Source organism: Eleutherodactylus coqui, chromosome 4 (assembly GCF_035609145.1).
Source record: "Eleutherodactylus coqui strain aEleCoq1 chromosome 4, aEleCoq1.hap1, whole genome shotgun sequence".
Taxonomy (NCBI): domain Eukaryota; kingdom Metazoa; phylum Chordata; class Amphibia; order Anura; family Eleutherodactylidae; genus Eleutherodactylus; species Eleutherodactylus coqui.
In genome coordinates, this window is record NC_089840.1 from 74531662 (window position 1) to 74550306 (window position 18645).

Consider the following 18645-nt stretch of genomic DNA (forward strand, 5'->3'; position numbering starts at 1 on the left):
AAAAAAAGTTACCTTTTTATTTTTACATTGTAGTCAACGAGAGACTGACAAAAATGGACCTGTTTCACTTCTGTTTTGTACAGTTTCATGTTTTGCAATGCAGGGTCATCAAAAAAAAAATGCTAGTGTGAACTCAGCCTAAGGCCGCCTGCACAAGGGTGGATTTGCGTTGTGGAATCTGGAGTCGGCGTCCGCAGCAAAGACTGACCATAACATGCTATTGAAGAATGCTTTCTCCTCCACACGAGCAGAAATCAATTGTTCTATTTTTGCGTGGATTTCGCGTGGATAGCTTCAATTGAAATCAATGGAAACAGTCCAATCCGCGGCACTTCCCCAATGGCATTTCAGGAAGGTCGGGGATTCCGCATCATAGCTAGGCAATGATGTGGGAAAAGCAGGAGTTTAAAAAAAAAAAAAAACACCAAAAAAAACAAGAACTGTACTGCGCATGTCTGATTGCGAGCCATGCGGACCATCCGCAGTACAAATGAAGGAAAAAGAAATCAGGTACGCGTGGACGCCACTGCTGCAGGCGCCGGATTCCGCATGTGGAATCTGCCCCGCCCCTGCGCAGGGGCCTCGGGCTGTATTCAGACGGCAGAGTGCGTGTTGCACCTGATGTTATCTAGCACAATTTGCATCAGACAGTGGATGTTGCATGTCCAGTTGGAGGAAATATCTCAAGTGGGGTACTACAAAGCCATGTCCTGGGCCCAGTGTTGTCCAACATTTTTTAAAATAATCTAAATGAGGGAATTGAAGGGAAATTATCAATAAGACAAAGCTATTAGGGATAGCTGACACTAGAGAAGAGAGAGAGGAGCTCTTCCTTGGTCAGACCTCATCTGGACTACTGTGTCTAGTTCTGGGCACACCACTTTAACAAAGACACAGACAAACTGCAGCAAGTTTAAAGAAGAGTTACCAAGATGGTGAGCGGCCTGCAAATCATGTCCTATGAGGAACGGTTAAAGGATCTGTGAATGTTTAGGTTGCAAAAAAGAAGACTGAGAGACTTAATAGCTGTCTACAAATATCTGAAGGGCTGTCACAGTGCAGAGGGATCAGCCCTATTCTCATCTGCACAAGGAAAGACTAGAAGCAATGGGATGAAACTGAAAGAGACACAGATTAGATATTAGAAAAAACTTTCTGACACCAAGGGTGATCAATGAGTGGAACAGGTTACCATGGGAGGTGGCGAGTTCTCCTTCAATGGAAGTCTTCAAACAAAGGGTGAATGCAGACGGCCAGGTCGGATCCCGCTGCGAGAATTCTCACAGCTGAATGCGACCCATGCCCCTGCAGTGACCCATGGCTCACTTCCTCCTGCGTCTTCTCTCTGCTTTGCGATGTGCTGGCTGTCGCAGAGCAGAGCCAGTGTGTCATCAATGACGTTTCTGTGCGGGCCTCTGCAAGGATCGCACCGAAATAGGATATGCCGCGATTTGTTTACCGCACGAGTTCTCACACGGTCAAATCACGGCTGTCTGCATAGGATTGCATAAACCAATGCAATCCCATGGCACCGTGCATGGGCGGAAATTCTGCGGGAAGTCTTGCCCCGGAATTTCCGCCTATGTGCATTCACCCAAAGGCTGGACAAATATCTGTCTGGGATGATTTAGTGGATCCTCCCACTGAGCAGGGGGTTGGACTCGATGAACCTGGAGGTGCCTTCCAACTCTACCATTCTGATCTATGAATCGGACCAGAATAGGACGTGCACGTTTTTCAACGAGATGATCGGTCCACGTGAAAAAACGCTCATGTTAATAGCCTAACTGTCTATAGTGGAGTGCTGTCCATGACAGCACTCAGATGGGAAAAATTGGCGGTCTGAACAGGTCAGAGATTAAAATCATCATGAAGACCAAAGTCCTTCCCAAACATCACATATGGTCATCGATTTCTAGAAGGAAGATTCGGCCATAGTTATATTTCGCTGGTCAATAATACAAGAAGTCCCCCACATGGTTGCGCAGCAGCGCCTGTATTGTGTGAACAGAAGCAGCAGAGAGACGTTTGCAATGTACCAATTGCCACTACAACCCCCGTCTCTGTTCTCTGTGTACAGATTGTGCTGGTGACAGAGGAAGTAAAGCCACAGGAAATGCGATTTCTCTGCCGCCGCTCTGCCAGGTACTGATTCCAGTAATAGATGTGAGTTCTTGAAAATCCCAGTGCCTTTTAAATAGAGAGGATTATCTCAAAGGGATCATCTTAAAAAGAAAACCAGAAATCGGGTTACTTCAAATATAGGAATGAGTATTAAACAGTATGCATAGCCGCACTGACCGCGCCGCACGGAAACAGAGCAGATCGGCTATTGCTCACTACAGTGTGCCGCGTTCTTGGGAAGGCTGGATGTTTAAGTAAATACTAAGCAAATATCCGCCCGGCTTAGTCAGCCGGTTTACAATGTGTCATGCTGATCCTTAGTGTTTTCTTTCCCTAGAAGCAGATGAAGAGAGGTTAAGAGCTGCAAGGTGGCCGGGTACTGAAGCGTGAAGCCAAGTATTCTAGAGACCAGAACAGTGCTACAATGTCTTATCAAGAGGGCAAGATCTCTTTAGATTACAATATCTGTAAGATACCCTTTGCACCCTTTTTTTTGTCCCCCCCACCCAAGAAGTTGGTGAGGCTCCCATTACAAGGCTTCTGAAGAAGTCAACACTACAAAGAACTTTGCTACAGGACTCCTCTTTGCTCTGACGTTCAGTGTGGTCATACAGAAACAGGCATTTGTGTTTGAGCACTTAAAGTGCCCGACAGCCATCCCAACAATTATCGCTCCTGTGCTTTCATGCAGGAGCGATAATTACTCACTGAACGGTGGCATAGTGTGGATAGCTCTTCAGGGTGTCCACCTTCATTCAGAGTAAACAGGCAGTCATTAATAGATCAATGACTGCCTGTTCAAACGGGCCAACAGTGCCGATTCAGCAGTCTCCTTTGTCTCTGTCTGCAGCAGTCTCCGCTCCACTGTTCGGTCCTCCACTGCTTTGTTTACGGAACAGAACAGATGCTGTGGCCAATAACAGAGCTCAGCGATTGATCGTTGAGCTCAGTTACTGGCTGTACCGCTTGTGATGTCCCATAAACAGACTGGGGCAGCCGGTAAATAGTGACATCAGAGCGAAGATCTGAAGCGGTAGCATGAGACACAGCGGGAATGGGGAGAGGCGTGTATATTAGGGTTTGTTATGTTAAAACATAAGGAACAGGTTTTACAGAAAACCCCCTTTCCCCCTCAAGCCTTGTGGATAACATAAGGGATATGGTTACCCCTAATGTCTGGTAAGATTGCCTTTATTCTATATATGGTTTTTGTGCAATTTATACATAGTGTTTAAGTTAAATACGCTTATATAGCAATAGTACGTAGTGACTGATGGTCAGCACTATGCTTGGTTAGCAACTGTTCTGTTCAGACTGGTAGAGTTGGAAGGGACCTCCAGGGTCATCGGATCCAACCCCCTGCTCAGTGCAGGATCACTAAATCATCCCAGACAGATATTTGTCCAGCCTTTGTTTGAAGACTTCCACTGAAGGAGAACTCACCACCTCCCATGGTAACCTGTTCCACTTATTGATCACCCTCACTGTCAATTCTGATGCAAAAGCATTGGCTACTTCAACTGTTATCAGACTGGGCTGAAAATCAAACAGATGCCCACATGTATGCAACGCCATCTAGAACACCACAAATGGTCCATGCAGACAGGTAGGACACAGACCCATCTGTGACTCTGCAGAGCGACTACTTCTGGGTCCTGTGGCATTAATGCGCCGTTAAGTAGGTTGGTATTATTTTGATGTTGCCATGTGTTGATCTTGCTGGAAAACAAGCGAGAAAGAGGCAAGGGAATTACAGCAGCGCTCGTCTCTCGGCCTACAGCAGGGCTATCATTACTGAGCGACTAACTCCTTATTCCGGTTCTACAAGTGCTTATTCAGAGGACATCCGTGCGCCCATCAGTTTTACCGATGTCGCAAGTCATGTCTTTTGTTATTAGAACTTAGGCTGTTACAGTATTTAAAGAAACCATACTCGACTCCCAATAAGGTTAGTAATCAGCAACGTGTCACCGCTACTAAGACTCAGGCTTTGAAGGAATGAATATGGTTTTAGCCGACTATTCTATGACTATTATTTCAAGGTACGAGGATTACGGGATTGTCAACCCAGCTCACTTGACACTTGTTGTTCGGTTGCTACGGAAGACATGAAAACACGAGAGTATCGAATGCAGATGAAAACACGGTTGCCATCAGTGAGACATTTACTACTCGTGTTCAGATATAAAACAGCGCCGTGAACCAGGGCGAACCACAGTGCGCCAGAAGCACGCAACGATAAAATGCAAGAGATAAGGGCCGGACTGCAAAACCACAAACAATCCGTGGACACGGGTGAAACTAATACTATTAAAACAAAAACAAAACCAGACACTTGCTTTAAGGCTGTCTTTACATGGACGTACTTGTGTGCGCAATGCGCAGTGAATAGAACCCATTGATGTCAGTGGATTCGTACACATTTCCGTATTTTCATGTGTGCATTTTGATCAGACAAAATAAACTAGAAAACTATATGCCTATATTGATGCATAATATACACCGAAGTAAGACATGCTGTGTGTGTGTGGGGGCGGGGGGTTCACGTGCGTGAAAAAAAAAAAAAAAAAAAAGGGTCGTGAGTGGCCCATAGAGATCTTCTGTGCAGACGGTGATGATTGCAGAATTCCATAATTCAAACCTGTTCATGTGCGACCTGCCATTCCCTAGGCAGGCAGGGTGGGTCTTGCTGTTGCCCCTCCAGCGCACCTTTGTTAATTTCATTAGCACCAAAACAGGTGAAATTGATTCCCAATCGTTTCTGCTTCCTAACTGGACAGACCGATATCCATGAAGTGTAAATGACTTGGAGTTCTACTCTGGTGCTTGGGGTACGTTCACAGAATGGAATTCACAGTGGGAAAATTCCACCTCTTAAATCCACGTCTTTTTGATGCCGCTTTTTGCACAGATCCTTTGCCCCGTCACTGGCAAAATCCACATATGGGCTGTCCTGCGTCGCTATAGTGTAGGAGTGCCTTTCACTTTCGTACTTGTCTAAGTGCACATACAAGGCACCCTGAGCAATATAACCAAGCGGCAGAGTGCAAAGGTGTATGACTTTATGCAGGTCTAGAACTTGGCTTACCTGGCGTTTGCTTACAACTTCCTACAGTATTTATTATATGAGCAAATATATGCTTCAATAAGTCAGGCGTCACCCAGTAAACCGGTCCCATTAATCTGACTGGATAACAATAGTGTAGGACAGATCCACCATATTAACACATAATTACAGTGCAGTGAAATTATACAGTCCACAGCGGCCCAGCCTTCGAGGCGCGGTTATAGAGCGAGTAGTAGGAAATCCTAATTTATTACTCCAACAAGTTAGTGAAGCCACAAAATGACTATTTGCTGTGTGGGAGGCTGAACATGAAGCGGTGACATTACCGAATGTTTGCAGTGTGCTACTACTAGTCCATTGGGTCCAGCTGGTTGGGGTCCTTTTAGACGAGTCGATTCTCATTTGAGCGAGCGAATTACGTCGTTTACGACAGTGTAAAAAAAATAATAAATAAATAAGACTTCCTGCCCTGGCCATTGTTGCTGGTGAATGTAGAGCAGGAGGGAATGAGCGAGACCGAGGACTGTGGGAACGAGAAGTCAGATGCTAGCGTCGAGTCCTAGGAAGACTCCCATCAGCTTACTGCAAGAGTATGGGACTCGGATAGGAAAGACCCACATGTATGATCTACTCAAAGCTGAAGGACAAGCCTATCAAACCAACTTCACATTTCATGTGTCTGTTGGAGAAATCAACTGTACAGGTCAAGGAACTAGAAAGAAGGCAGCAGAAGAGGCACTCGCCCTACTGAAGGGTGGAGATATGTTTGCAGCCATTATTGAGGAAAACCGTACCACATGCATGGCAGAAAACCCTGAAGAAGTAATCCTAAAGACTGAGTCTGCTTCCCTGCCTCCACCAACCGCAAGGAATGACTGTACTGACATGAAGCAGCCTTTGTCTGCCCAGCAGAGTGTAATCCCGTGGGGGCGCTACACGAGCTGGTGGTGCAAAAAGGAGTAACACAGGAGTCGGGTCCGGCACACAGGAAAGAGTTCACCATGAACTGCCGGGTGGAGCGGTTTCTTGAGATCGGCAGCGGCACATCCAAGAAGTTGGCGAAAAGGAGCGCTGTGGCCAAGATGCTTCTGCAGATTCACAGGGTACCCTCAGAACATCACAAAAATGGAGAGCCAGAGCCTGAAGAAGATCAATTTTCTATGAATACAGGAGGGGGAAGAACTGATGGAAGCAGAGGCCGAGGTGTAGCCTGTACTTGGGACTCATTGCGCAGTTCTGCTGGAGAAAAGATCCTTCATCTTAGAAGTCAACCACTCACCATCCTTAATTCTGGCTTCAGCACTCTCCTGCAAGACCTCTCTGAGGAGCAAAGCTTTCAGATAAGCTATCTTGATATTGATGAGCGCAGTCTGAGTGGCCTGTACCAATGCCTCGTGGAGCTTTCAACACAGCCCACCACTCTATGTCACGGTTCTGATACCACAAAAGAAGCGGCGCGGGGAAATGCTGCACACAACGCACTGCAGTATCTCAAAATCATGGCTGGCAGTAAGTGAAGGCAATCGAATGAAGTAAAGAAAAAAAAAAAAACTTCTTAAATTGTTATCAAGGACTCAACACCTCAAGAGCCTACCAGTGCGCAAACCATAAAGTTCACGAAATCGCTCCAACTAAATAGGATCAGCAGTGGCTTAAAAGCTGTGCGGCTACTATAGAAACCTACCACAAACTCACCATCAGGTGTTCCCGACATTGAGCTTGTGGTAGATTTTTGGCACTTTGTCTAAGTATCTGTAATGTACCTGAAGGATTGAAGAAGCATAAGGACTTGAGATCTGCTGCCATGAAACAGATGGCTTTAACCAGTAACACCTTATCTGTATTGGACACTTGAATAGCCTATATTTCATTATAGGAAGTTTTTCATTTTACCATTGTGGACCAACAACTTGGGAAGGACGTTGTCTTGTGACCACTGTGTGCATCCTGCTTGCTGTAGTGTTGCTTACTCTACAAGACTGTGTTGAAACAGTTCTGATTCATGGCTTCTAGGGAAAAAGTTGGTTTCAACAGATGTAGTTTTTCCCTTATTGTGTAAAGCTTTTGTTTAAAAAGAAAAAAGAAAAGTTCGGAATTCTTGAATTCAGAATTTTTAACCACTAAAAAAGCTACATTTGCTGATGTAAATATAAATCCATCCTTGGAAGCAATGTTTTCTTGCATTGAAACAAAGCTATAGATATAATGAATGGCTTATCCAGTAGCCAATTGTTCCAGTTCCTTATAGTCCCAGTCGGATGGACACTGTATACGGAGTTGAAGCTCCAAAAGCTTCCACACAAATCGTAACTCCTTTATTCATCCATCGACGTAGCTGTAAGAGGGCATTTTTTTTTTTAATGGTACTATTTAATGTACTGAAAAACTTTTTTAAAACTCTGGGTAAGTAGAGAGAATGGTAAAAAAAAAAATTTTTAATTCCGCCATCTTTTGGCTGCGTCTTCTTTCTACGGCGCACAAACTGCAGCAAAAATGACATAACTTTGTTCTATGGGTCAACAGAATTATTAAAATACCAAATTCATAGTTTTTTTTTTTGCTGTACTATTTGTATTTTTTTTTTCAAAGATATTTAATTTCTTAAAGTTATGTTCTGCCGCCATCTTCGGCGCGCAATAACTTTTTTATTTTTCCATCGACATAGTTGTGCGAGGACTCATTTTTTGCGGGGCCTCCTGTAGTTTCCATTGGTACCATTTTGGAATACACACAACTTTTTGATCGCTTTTTATTGCATTTTTCTTGGAGACAAAGTGATCAAGAAAAGTGCGTTTCTGGCGTTCCCCCCCCCCCCCCCCCCCTTCGGACGTTCACTGTGTGGGGTAAATAATAGCTCGACTTTTACGGACGCAGAAATACCAAATATGTATTTTTGTTTGATTAAAAAGCATATCAGCGGTTACGAAGGGGTTAAATGAAGAAAATGGTTCTTAATATGAAAGTGAGACGTGCTGCTATTCAATTTTACCAGTGGAATCAGCAGGTTTTAATTTTACAGAAATGTATCAATTACTTTGTTATGAAAAAAAAAAAGTTGTTGCCCAGTGTAATCGTTCCATCTAAAAGCACCTCATGTCCGATTGAATGGTGAGGAGTGCAGTCCTGCACAGTACTAATCCAACTGTGCTCAAGACGTGGCGTAGTGTTCATTGAAGAGCGGGTTCCAAGCTCCACAGTCACTAATCCAGCATGACTCACTCTCTGAGGTGTATTACTGACGGACGCCACTTAGTGACATCAGACCTGCTGCTTAACAGAGTTCACAAGTGCATGGACAATGAGGAACCAGAAGAAACATGCTTGAGAACAGACGATTTTCACTGCAAAAACTAACTTTTCAGAGTAAGCTGTGTACATGAGGAGTAACACTATTTCTGGCCATTAAATCATTTTGTATATGGTATTTATCATCAGTTTTCCCCTCTGCAGGCTGCATCTCAGATTTTCAGTTCTCTCTGGGAAGGTAGAAGGAGACTGTGGTTATACTGTGTTCTATATAATCTGCACAGAGAAACTAGCAGATTCTAATTCCTGAGGCTGGGTTCATTCGTTGCGCTTTAATGCCAGAGCTGAACAGAAAAGATGCCATTTTGGTGCACTTATTGCACCAGTCTAGGATCTATAGGCGTATAAAAAGCACTGCATGCAGAATTTTTCTGCCTGGTGTCTGGCATCAAAACTAATATGCTGGTTGCTATGAATTGTCCCATAGAGAATTATGACACCAGTTCTGGCATTAGCTTTTCTTGTCGCTTCACTGCAACGTGGGGGGGGGGGGAATAAATAAATAAAAAAAAAAAGAGCTGGTCCACCGGGTATATAGGGCCACAGTCAGTCTAACACACATGGAGAAATAGTATAATGTGGGACCCATTTAATAGTGATATGTATCAATTCCTATGCTAAATAATGAACATGTCATTAGTAGAGATGAGCGAGCACCCAAATGCTCGAGTCCACTTTATTCAAGTCGAGCTTTTTGTAAAATTTGAGAGCTCTACTCGAGTAACGAACCCCATTGACTAGAATAGGAGACTCGAGCATTTTTGTGGGACGCTGGGTCCCGAGCGCTTTTTTTTTTTTCTTGGTTCGTGTGTAGAGATGAGCGAACCTACTCGGCCACGCCCCTTTTTCGCCCGAGCACCGCGATTTTCGAGTACTTCCGTACTCGGGCGAAAAGATTCGGGGGGCGCTGTGGGTGAGTGGGGGGGTTGCAGCAGGGAGTGGGGGAGAGGGAGGGAGAGAGAGGGCTCCCCCCTGTTCCCCGCTGCTACCCCCCCACTCCGCCACGCCTCCCCCCGCCCACCGGCGCCCCCCGAATCTTTTCACCCGAGTACGGAAGTACTCAAAAATCGTGGCGCTCGATCGAGTAATTACTCGAAACGAGTAGGTTTGCTCATCTCTATTCGTGTGCTTTCCCCCTCCCCCTCTTTCTCTCCCCCCTGCCCAAAAATTTGCCATTGACATGCGCGCTGCGTTGCGGCGGGGAGGGGCCGAAACAGGCACGTCACAGCGGGAAGGAGCCAAAAACTTGGGCGGGGGTCGAACACAGCGTGATGCTCGTTTGAGTAACGAGCACCATCGAGTACGCTAATACTCGAACGAGCATCAAGCTCGGCAGAGTACATTCGTCCAACTCTAGTCCTTAGTGTGTCAATGAGACTATCCGAAAAACTGAACAAAATTATTTTGCTTCCTAACTAGTAATGCACATTCTGAGATACAACCAATACGAGGCTTACATCTTGAAATCTTAAGTCTTTAGGGCCTTGATGTCTGTCTAGTTGCTCAGCTTTTGTTTTCTTCACATCATATTTAGGGTGCATTTACACGGGCGAGAGCTAGTTGCACCCGAGAGTCACATCTGCATGTTCTAGTCTCGTGCGAGGCTCACACAAAAGTAGAACATGCTGGGATTTTTCTGTATCACAGCATCGACGCGAGAGAAAAATTGCCTTATGAAAAAAAAACCATTTTATAGATAGAACGTACACCGATCAGTCATAACATTAAAACCACTGACAGAGGTGTAGAACATTGATTATCTGGTGACAATGGCATGTTTCAAGAGGGGGGATATTTTAGGTACCAAGTTCTTGAAGCTGATGTGTTAGGCTGGCTTTACACACATTTTGGGGAGAATACACTTGCAGTTTTTGATGGTTTTTTGAGCCAAAGCCAGAAGTAGATTAAAAAAAAAAAAAAGAATGAAAACTACAAAAGAAGAGCTTCTGGCTTTGGCTAAAAAGAAAAAAAACCCACACATCAAAAACTGCAAGTGCATTTTCCCAAAAAATGTTGCATGTGAAACCACCCTTAGAAGCAGGAAAAACAGGCAAGCATAAAGATGTGAGCGACTCTGACAAAGGCCACCTTCCAATGGCTAGACAAACGGGCTGGAACATCGAGTGAACGACTGCCTATTTCTAGATGTCTGCCTAAGCAAGAGGTCCACAATTATTTCTACTGAAAAATATAGAAGCAATAAGAAATACTTCTTCAAATAGGATATTAAAACCGCTCTATATCACAAAAATATCCTGGTACACCCATAAAAAAGTTAGTTAAACCACCAGATGCGCAAACATTGCTTAAAAACTATCTGGTCATTTAGAACCAAACACATTGATTGTCCAGGGATTAGGGTGCTTTCAGGCAGGATATAATGAGTCTGCACAGATATTTGTGTGCCACAAGGTTATCTCTGTGGAACTCCAATTCCACATCTGTTAAAATCCCTATCTTTACAAGATTAAATTCCACTGTGGAAAACTACTCTTTCCCTAAAGCAGCCACCATAGTGCTGATACCCATAGGGGTATACCATGGTAACCTGGGCCCTAGTGCCAATCCGCATAGGGGTATACCGCGGTAACCTGGAACCCTAGTGCCGATCCGCATAGGGGTATACCGCGGTAACCTGGGACCCTAGTGCCGATCCGCATAGGGGTATACCGCGGTAACCTGGGACCCTAGTGCCGATCCGCATAGGGGTATACCACGGTAACCTGGAACCCTAGTGCCGATCCGCATAGGGGTATACAGCGGTAACCTAGGACCCTAGTGCCGATCCGCATAGGGGTATACTGCGGTAACCTAGGACCCTAGTGCCGATCCGCATAGGGGTATACCGCGGTAACCTAGGACCCTAGTGCCGATCCGCATAGGGGTATACCCCGGTAACCTAGGACCCTAGTGCCGATACGCATAGGGGTATAGTGGTAACCCTGATCTCTAGTGGTGATACACGTTGACCGATCCGCATAGGGGTATACAGCGGTAACCTAGGACCCTAGTGCCGATCCGCATAGGGGTATACAGCGGTAACCTAGGACCCTAGTGCCGATCCGCATAGGGGTATACTGCGGTAACCTAGGACCCTAGTGCCGATCCGCATAGGGGTATACCACGGTAACCTAGGACCCTAGTGCCGATCCGCATAGGGGTATACCGCGGTAACCTAGGACCCTAGTGCCGATCCGCATAGGGGTATACCCCGGTAACCTAGGACCCTAGTGCCGATCCGCATAGGGGTATACAGCGGTAACCTAGGACCCTAGTGCCGATCCGCATAGGGGTATACCCCGGTAACCTAGGACCCTAGTGCCGATCCGCATAGGGGTATACTGCGGTAACCTAGGACCCTAGTGCCGATCCGCATAGGGGTATACCGCGGTAACCTAGGACCCTAGTGCCGATCCGCATAGGGGTATACCCCGGTAACCTAGGACCCTAGTGCCGATCCGCATAGGGGTATACCCCGGTAACCTAGGACCCTAGTGCCGATACGCATAGGGGTATACCGCGGTAACCTGGGACCTTAGTGCCGATCCGCATAGGGGTATACCGCGGTAACCTGGGACCCTAGTGCCGATCCGCATAGGGGTATAGTGGTAACCCTGATCTCTAGTGGTGATACACATTGACCGATATGCATAGGGGTATACCGTGGTAACATGGGACCCTACTGGCAATATGCGTTGGTATTCGGGTATTCGGTGTTAGCCTGGGCATGTTTTAGCCAAATCCTTATACCTAATTTTTGATAGGGAGAATAGAGCTTTTATTGCTCTGATATGTAAACAGACCGTAGGTTGAAATGATCTATTGGTACTTGTGAGTCGAGTATGGTCTGTGATTGCACATAATACCTATACGTTGGTTCTCTTTCCTGTCTCATGTAGAATGTGAACATACTATTGTGAATACAGCAATATTATTATAAAGCAAGGTTTGGCAGGCAATGCCATTATACAGCATGACCGTTTTGTCATTGAGATTTTGGCTATCCTGTTGTGGAGTGCTAGGCTCTCACACATTTGTTTTTCTGTTCTGTATAAGGTATGATAATGTGAGCTTCAATTAAGCACCCCGATTATATTAATTGTGGATATAAAATGGTGCCAGGAAAAGTGTATATAGTTTAATGCTATATTCTTAACCCACATACAAAACAAAATATATACTATCATACAAAACCTATATAAACAAACACTCAAATACCATATACTGGAGTATAAAAACACAAATCTCTCTAAATTTACCCATTGACACCTTTTTTGAAATAGGTAAAAAAAAGGCTAAAAGACCATTATTATTACTATTATTATTACTATTGTTTGTTCATTTACTTCCTCCACAAATGCAACAAAAAACTAATTCCGTCAGCACTTCCTACAAGTAATTAAATGAACAAGGTAGACAGGAACCATGGCTGTTATCCTAATCAGCACTCCAGAGAGGAGTGGACCATACAAACATGTGGCTCTCCATTGTAGATTTTGGATATCTGCCATAAACTACAAAGAAAAGAACCACGTGCATAGATGATGAAGTCTAACTTACATACTCCTTTCTGGAGGGCCTAACAAGGGTCAAAGGACCGAATTTCCCTGATTCATGGGGGAACCAGAGAGGACAACACAATACAGCCTTAGTGCTTGCCTTTCCTTGCTCCTGACCGGTTTCCAACTGCTTTTCTCTCTTATATGGAAAGTACAAGTGAGCAGCCAGATAGTCGTGGGCCACACAGAATGGCATCACAGGCTGCAGGTTGTAGAACTCTGGTGAAAGTCCTTCACATAGCTAGCTGTCCTGCTAAAATCTGACATAGTTCCCCACATTACACTGCTCTCTCCGCTCCACCCTTCCTTCTCACACTGTTACAGATAACAGGAGTCAGGGAAAGAAAGCTGTACCCGGAGAATAGAAGAGTGGAGAGGAAGGAGGGGGGGGGGGGTAGCATCCAAGTTATCAGGGAAGGTAGATCACACAGTCTGGAGATAGGGTGGAAAGCACACACGTCATTATGAAGGAGTAGAATGGTGAATCACAAAGGCTATGTGCAAGTGTAGATAGAACACTCATGGTGGATTGTGCAAATGGGAGGAGAATCACAAATTTCTCAGAATCAGTCTGTTAGCACAAGGGAGAAACAACCTCCCATGGGCTATAAAAGGGCACATTTTTGGGGGAATGAAGGTGTGCTGATGCAGGAGAGCTAGTGACGCAGAAGTATCCTGGACGCACACTAGCATATTCTGAAGCTATGTGCTGTCTGTAGAATTCCATGGAGTACACATAGCCCCATTAATGCCTACAAGGCTATATACATGGACATTTTTTCACAAGGACACATTCTCTAGATGAAAAAAAACTCATGGCATTACCTAATCCTCTCCATTTCATGGACAAGAAATAGGAGATGCATGTGAATGTGAAGGGTGTGTGTATATCAGACAGAGATCCCCACAGCTCCATTCCTGCACCCCCATTCACAAGCTGCAGGGTCAGTCTGTAAAAGGAATGTCTGATTGCTGCAGCCAATTACACACTCCGGAGGGTTGGCTGCGGCAGCTTGTCATGTACCGTAAACGGGACAACTGCAGCTCGTAAACAGAGCACCGACAGATAGAACGAAAGTGCTCCGCTGAAGCCATGGGCACGTAACATGGGTGAGAGTCAAGTCTAGTTTATTGTTTTGGGTAAAATGTGATTGTTCTCAGCAAGAGAAACGACGTAATCTTGTAGATATGATACCTTTTAATGGCTAACAAAAATACATGATGTAATAATAGCGAGCTTTCGTACCAACGCAGGGTACTTCTTCCGGCTTAAATGGATTGGATCTGAAGAGGCATGCATATTTATACACACTTATAACATACATACTTATGACAAGGCACAGATATGGATGTGATTGGTTCGCACTTAAAAGGAATTCTGCAAACCAGAAAACAAACTTTTTTTGTCTAGGCACTGATAGCGGAGTGAAAGTTTTATGGTCCCTAAATTACTGTTGGAGGGGGGGGGGGGGAAGGTCAACAGGCTCGAATTGTTATAAGAGATACACAAACATTTTTAGCTAAATACTGATAAGGGAGTGAAAGTTTATGGTCCCTGAATTACTGTTGATGGGGGTCTTATCTGTGCAATCAAGTCTCACACTTCCCATTCACGCATAAATCCTGGGGAATAATTTAACCCAGTATTCAGCGTGTCAAAGGTTGTTATCAATTTATATTCCCAAATTCTTCTGTGGTTTTGTGACTTGACACGCTGAATACTGGGTTAAATTATTCCCCAGGATTTATGCGTGAATGGGAAGTGTGAGACTTGATTGCACAAATAAGACCCCCATCAACAGTAATTCAGGGACCATAAACTTTCACTCCCTTATCAGTATTTAGCTAAAAATGTTTGTGTATCTCTTATAACAATTCGAGCCTGTTGACCTTTTCCCCCCCCTCCAACAGTAATTTAGAGACCATAAAACTTTCACTCCGCTATCAGTGCCTAGACAAAAAAAGTTTGTTTTCTGGTTTGCAGAATTCCTTTTAAGTGCGAACCAATCACATCCATATCTGTGCCTTGTCATAAGTATGTATGTTATAAGTGTGTATAAATATGCATGCCTCTTCAGATCCAATCCATTTAAGCCGGAAGAAGTACCCTGCGTTGGTACGAAAGCTCGCTATTATTACATCATGTATTTTTGTTAGCCATTAAAAGGTATCATATCTACAAGATTACGTTGTTTCTCTTGCTGAGAACAATCACATTTTGCTCTACTGGCTAACACGGTACCAGATCTTTGTTTTCATTGTTTTGGGTATGAACAGCACAAGTTAAAAAAAAAGAAAAAAAAAAAAAAGTTTACCTGGAATACTCCTTTAAAAAAACAAAAAAAACAAAAAAAAACAATCAATTGTATCCTGAGGGAAAGGAAGGGGGGGGAGGGACAACAAAACAAAAAAAATAATGTATTAGGCTCTTTCATACGTCTGAAATTACAATCAAGGGATCAAATATTGTGAATCAGTGAAAAAAAAAATTCCAAAAGAATAAAAGAATCTTTTACAGAGGTAATTAAGACAACAGTAATCAGCTTCAAAATCATGAGGGAGGAAAGGACTTAAAGTGTTAAATAACAGTCATGGTGAATAACCATTTGTACTTTTGGACTTTGCAGCTTTGTATTAGTCATTGGGTAGTGCGCGAGATACCGAGGAGGCTAATTATGGAGAGCTATTAAAGTAAGGATTCAGAAACATTTCTTGCACAGCAGCGCCTATTTACAAGGCTAGTCTGCAGAAAAATGAGGATACAGAACGTCACTAAATAAACAGAAATGCCCCGTATAACTCAAACTAAAACTATATGGATGTAGAAGATGGTAAAAGCCAAGTAAGGTAAAAGGTAAAATCCCCCCCGATTCAAGGACCAAGTCGTGACCGATTTCTAGGTTGACGTCACATCGGGACGTTTTCATGGCAGACTGTTTTTGCAGGGTAGTTTTCCATTGCCTTCCCTAGTCATATTTACCACTCAGCAAGCTGGGTACTCATTTTACAGACCTGGGAAGGCTGAGTCAACGTTGAGCCGGCTACCTGAACCAAGCAGGGATTGAACCTGCAACCTTCAGGTCGTGAGTGAGAGCTTACGACTGCATTCTGCTGCCCAACACTCTGCGCCAAGCCAAACAGAACTGATAAAAGTTCATTCACCTTACCATTGGGTCCGAGTATACCAACGCCTAACAAGTTATCAGGGAAGGTTTTTTTTGCATTAACAATTCGATTAAAAAGAAATTCTTCACTTCCCCACAGAATCTAAACTAAGTTACGGTGCTGTTAGGGGATGTGGTAGGGAGCCAGGTTATGTATTGCTCATACTTACCTGCTCCCACGATGCAGCGCTATTCCCCTCTGAAGTCTGAGCGCAGCACGAAAATCTGGCTCTTTTCCGAGTCCTGTGCGGTCCCTCTCCAATACAAGTCTCTGTGAGAACACAGGACTTTGAAAAGGGTCAGACTTTTGTGTTGCACGCTGACTTCAGAGGGAAATACTGCTGGATCGCGGGTGAGTAGAGATGAGCGAACGTACTCGGATAAGCACTACTCGTCCGAGTAATGTGCCTTATCCGAGTACCGCTGTACTCGTGCTGAAAGATTCGGCACGCGCTGCGGAGCGGGGAGCTGCAGGGGAGAGCGGGGAGGAACGGAGGGGAGATCTTTCTCTCCTTCTCTCCCGCCCGCTCTGCCCCGCTCCCCGCTGCGACTCACCTGTCAGCAGCGGAGCGCCCCGAATCTTTCAGCACGAGTACAGCGGTACTCGGATAAGGCACATTACTCGGACGAGTAGTGCTTATCCGAGTAGGTTCGCTCATCTCTACGGGTGAGTATGAAAAAATACATCACCCGGCTTCCTGCCACGTCCCCTAACAGCATCATTACTTCGTTTATAGTCTGTAAGGAAGTAACAGGTTCCCTATAACACAGAAGTACAGAAAATAATCTGTCCAGGTTATAAAATCATTATTTTACCCCTCGGTGACCAAGACTTTGACGCACAGCCACGTCAAAATTCCAGATTTTCAAAATAATACATTCTAAAGCTTCATTTATTTGCTACTTTTTCAGTTTCTTGCGCCATAGATTGCGCTTTCTTATGGTACCTGGACAGCGTCTGCATCTTTTAATTTTACTTTTTGAATGGTAAAGAATGGGCAGAAATAGTAAAGAATTCAAATTACTTCATTGCTTTTTATTTCTAATTTAGTAAGAAAATTTGATCAAGCAAATTTCTACAAAAAAAATGTTTATCTTCTAAGGCCTCATGTCCACGGGGACAGATCCTCAGCGGGTGTCCCGCACACGTGATCCGCGCCCCTTAGGGATGCATTGGACACCCACAGGTAGTTAAATACCTGCGGATGTCATTTTCCCTTGAGGCGCGGATTGCGTGTGCAGGAAACCACCCGCGGCATGATCCCTTTTAGTGCGGCTCTCCCGCAGGCTTCTATTGGAGCCTATGGAAGCCGGCCGGATCCGGGGCACACCCGCAGCTGAATTTCTGCTCTCTGGCGCGGGAAAGCAGGAGTTTAAAAAAAAAAAAAAAAAAAAGTGCACGGCGCTGCCAGAGTGCCGAGCACATCCGCCGGGCCGAAGAAAAAAAGAGCCGGCCACGACAGAGGGAAGATCCGCAGGGTCCGGACAGGTCAGTAAATCATCTTTTTAGGCCTCATGTCCGCAGGAAAGGAGGGACCTGCTGCGGGATTCTGCATGAAGAATCCGCGGCGGGCCTGATTTTCCCCGTGGACATGAGGCCTTACGGTCCTGTACATAATAGCAGCAAAAATAGGTGCACTCCGATGAACTTATCACAGTGGAAGACATGGGAAGAAAAGGTCCCCCTTTTTATTTTTCGTCTTGGCCTCTATGTTCATCGGTAAGATTATTACAACTCTTGGTTACTGCATTAGGATAGAGCTTACAAATCTCCTTACTGGCAGAACGCTATAGAATGAAATGTGCCACTAAATTGGAGGATATATATTATATATCCCTTATCTGCGCAGTGCATTAAGAATTAGGACACATTATATATACACACACTAGACGTTACGGGGTTAAGGCTAAGTTACAGAGTTGTTACAGGGGTTTCCTGGGACTTCCCTACTGATGACATATCTTCAGGACTCATCACCAATAGTTGATTGATAGGAGCTCACCACTTGGGCCCCCCAGTGATAAGCTGTTTGCTTGTCTGCGCAGTAAGCAAACAACGTTGTCCACATTGCACAGTGTGCGTTGGTATTGCTGGCACGGCTGCCATTGAAGTGCTTTTAGATGGAGACCCAGAACATATTTTAAGTCTTCAATTGAAAAGGTGAAATCTGCTGTGAATCAAAAACCATGTAAAAATCTGCCCCAATAACGTGGATTTTGATGCCCGCCAGCATTTTCTTGGAAGAAATAGCGCAGCTTCTATGCCATTTTGTCTAATATTTTAAAAGAAATCGGAGAGGGAAGCTCTGGACTCCACCTCCGTTGTGAATGAGCCCTTACATATCATAAGCCAGGTTCTGAAACGTCAATGCTCACTAATTTTTCGAACAACTTGCGCTTTCATGGTAGTCATGGTGACAACAAA

At 44.6% G+C, this 18645-nt stretch overlaps 1 protein-coding gene and 1 pseudogene across 1 annotated transcript in view; one reads left to right on the top strand and one right to left on the bottom strand.

The window, feature by feature from the left end:
• The window catches only part of PITPNA (phosphatidylinositol transfer protein alpha), a 73166-nt gene that overhangs the window by 38620 nt on the left and 15901 nt on the right, over window positions 1–18645 (bottom strand). The window lies entirely within an intron of this gene.
• On the top strand, window positions 5698–6708 carry LOC136624654 (RISC-loading complex subunit tarbp2 pseudogene; annotated as a pseudogene).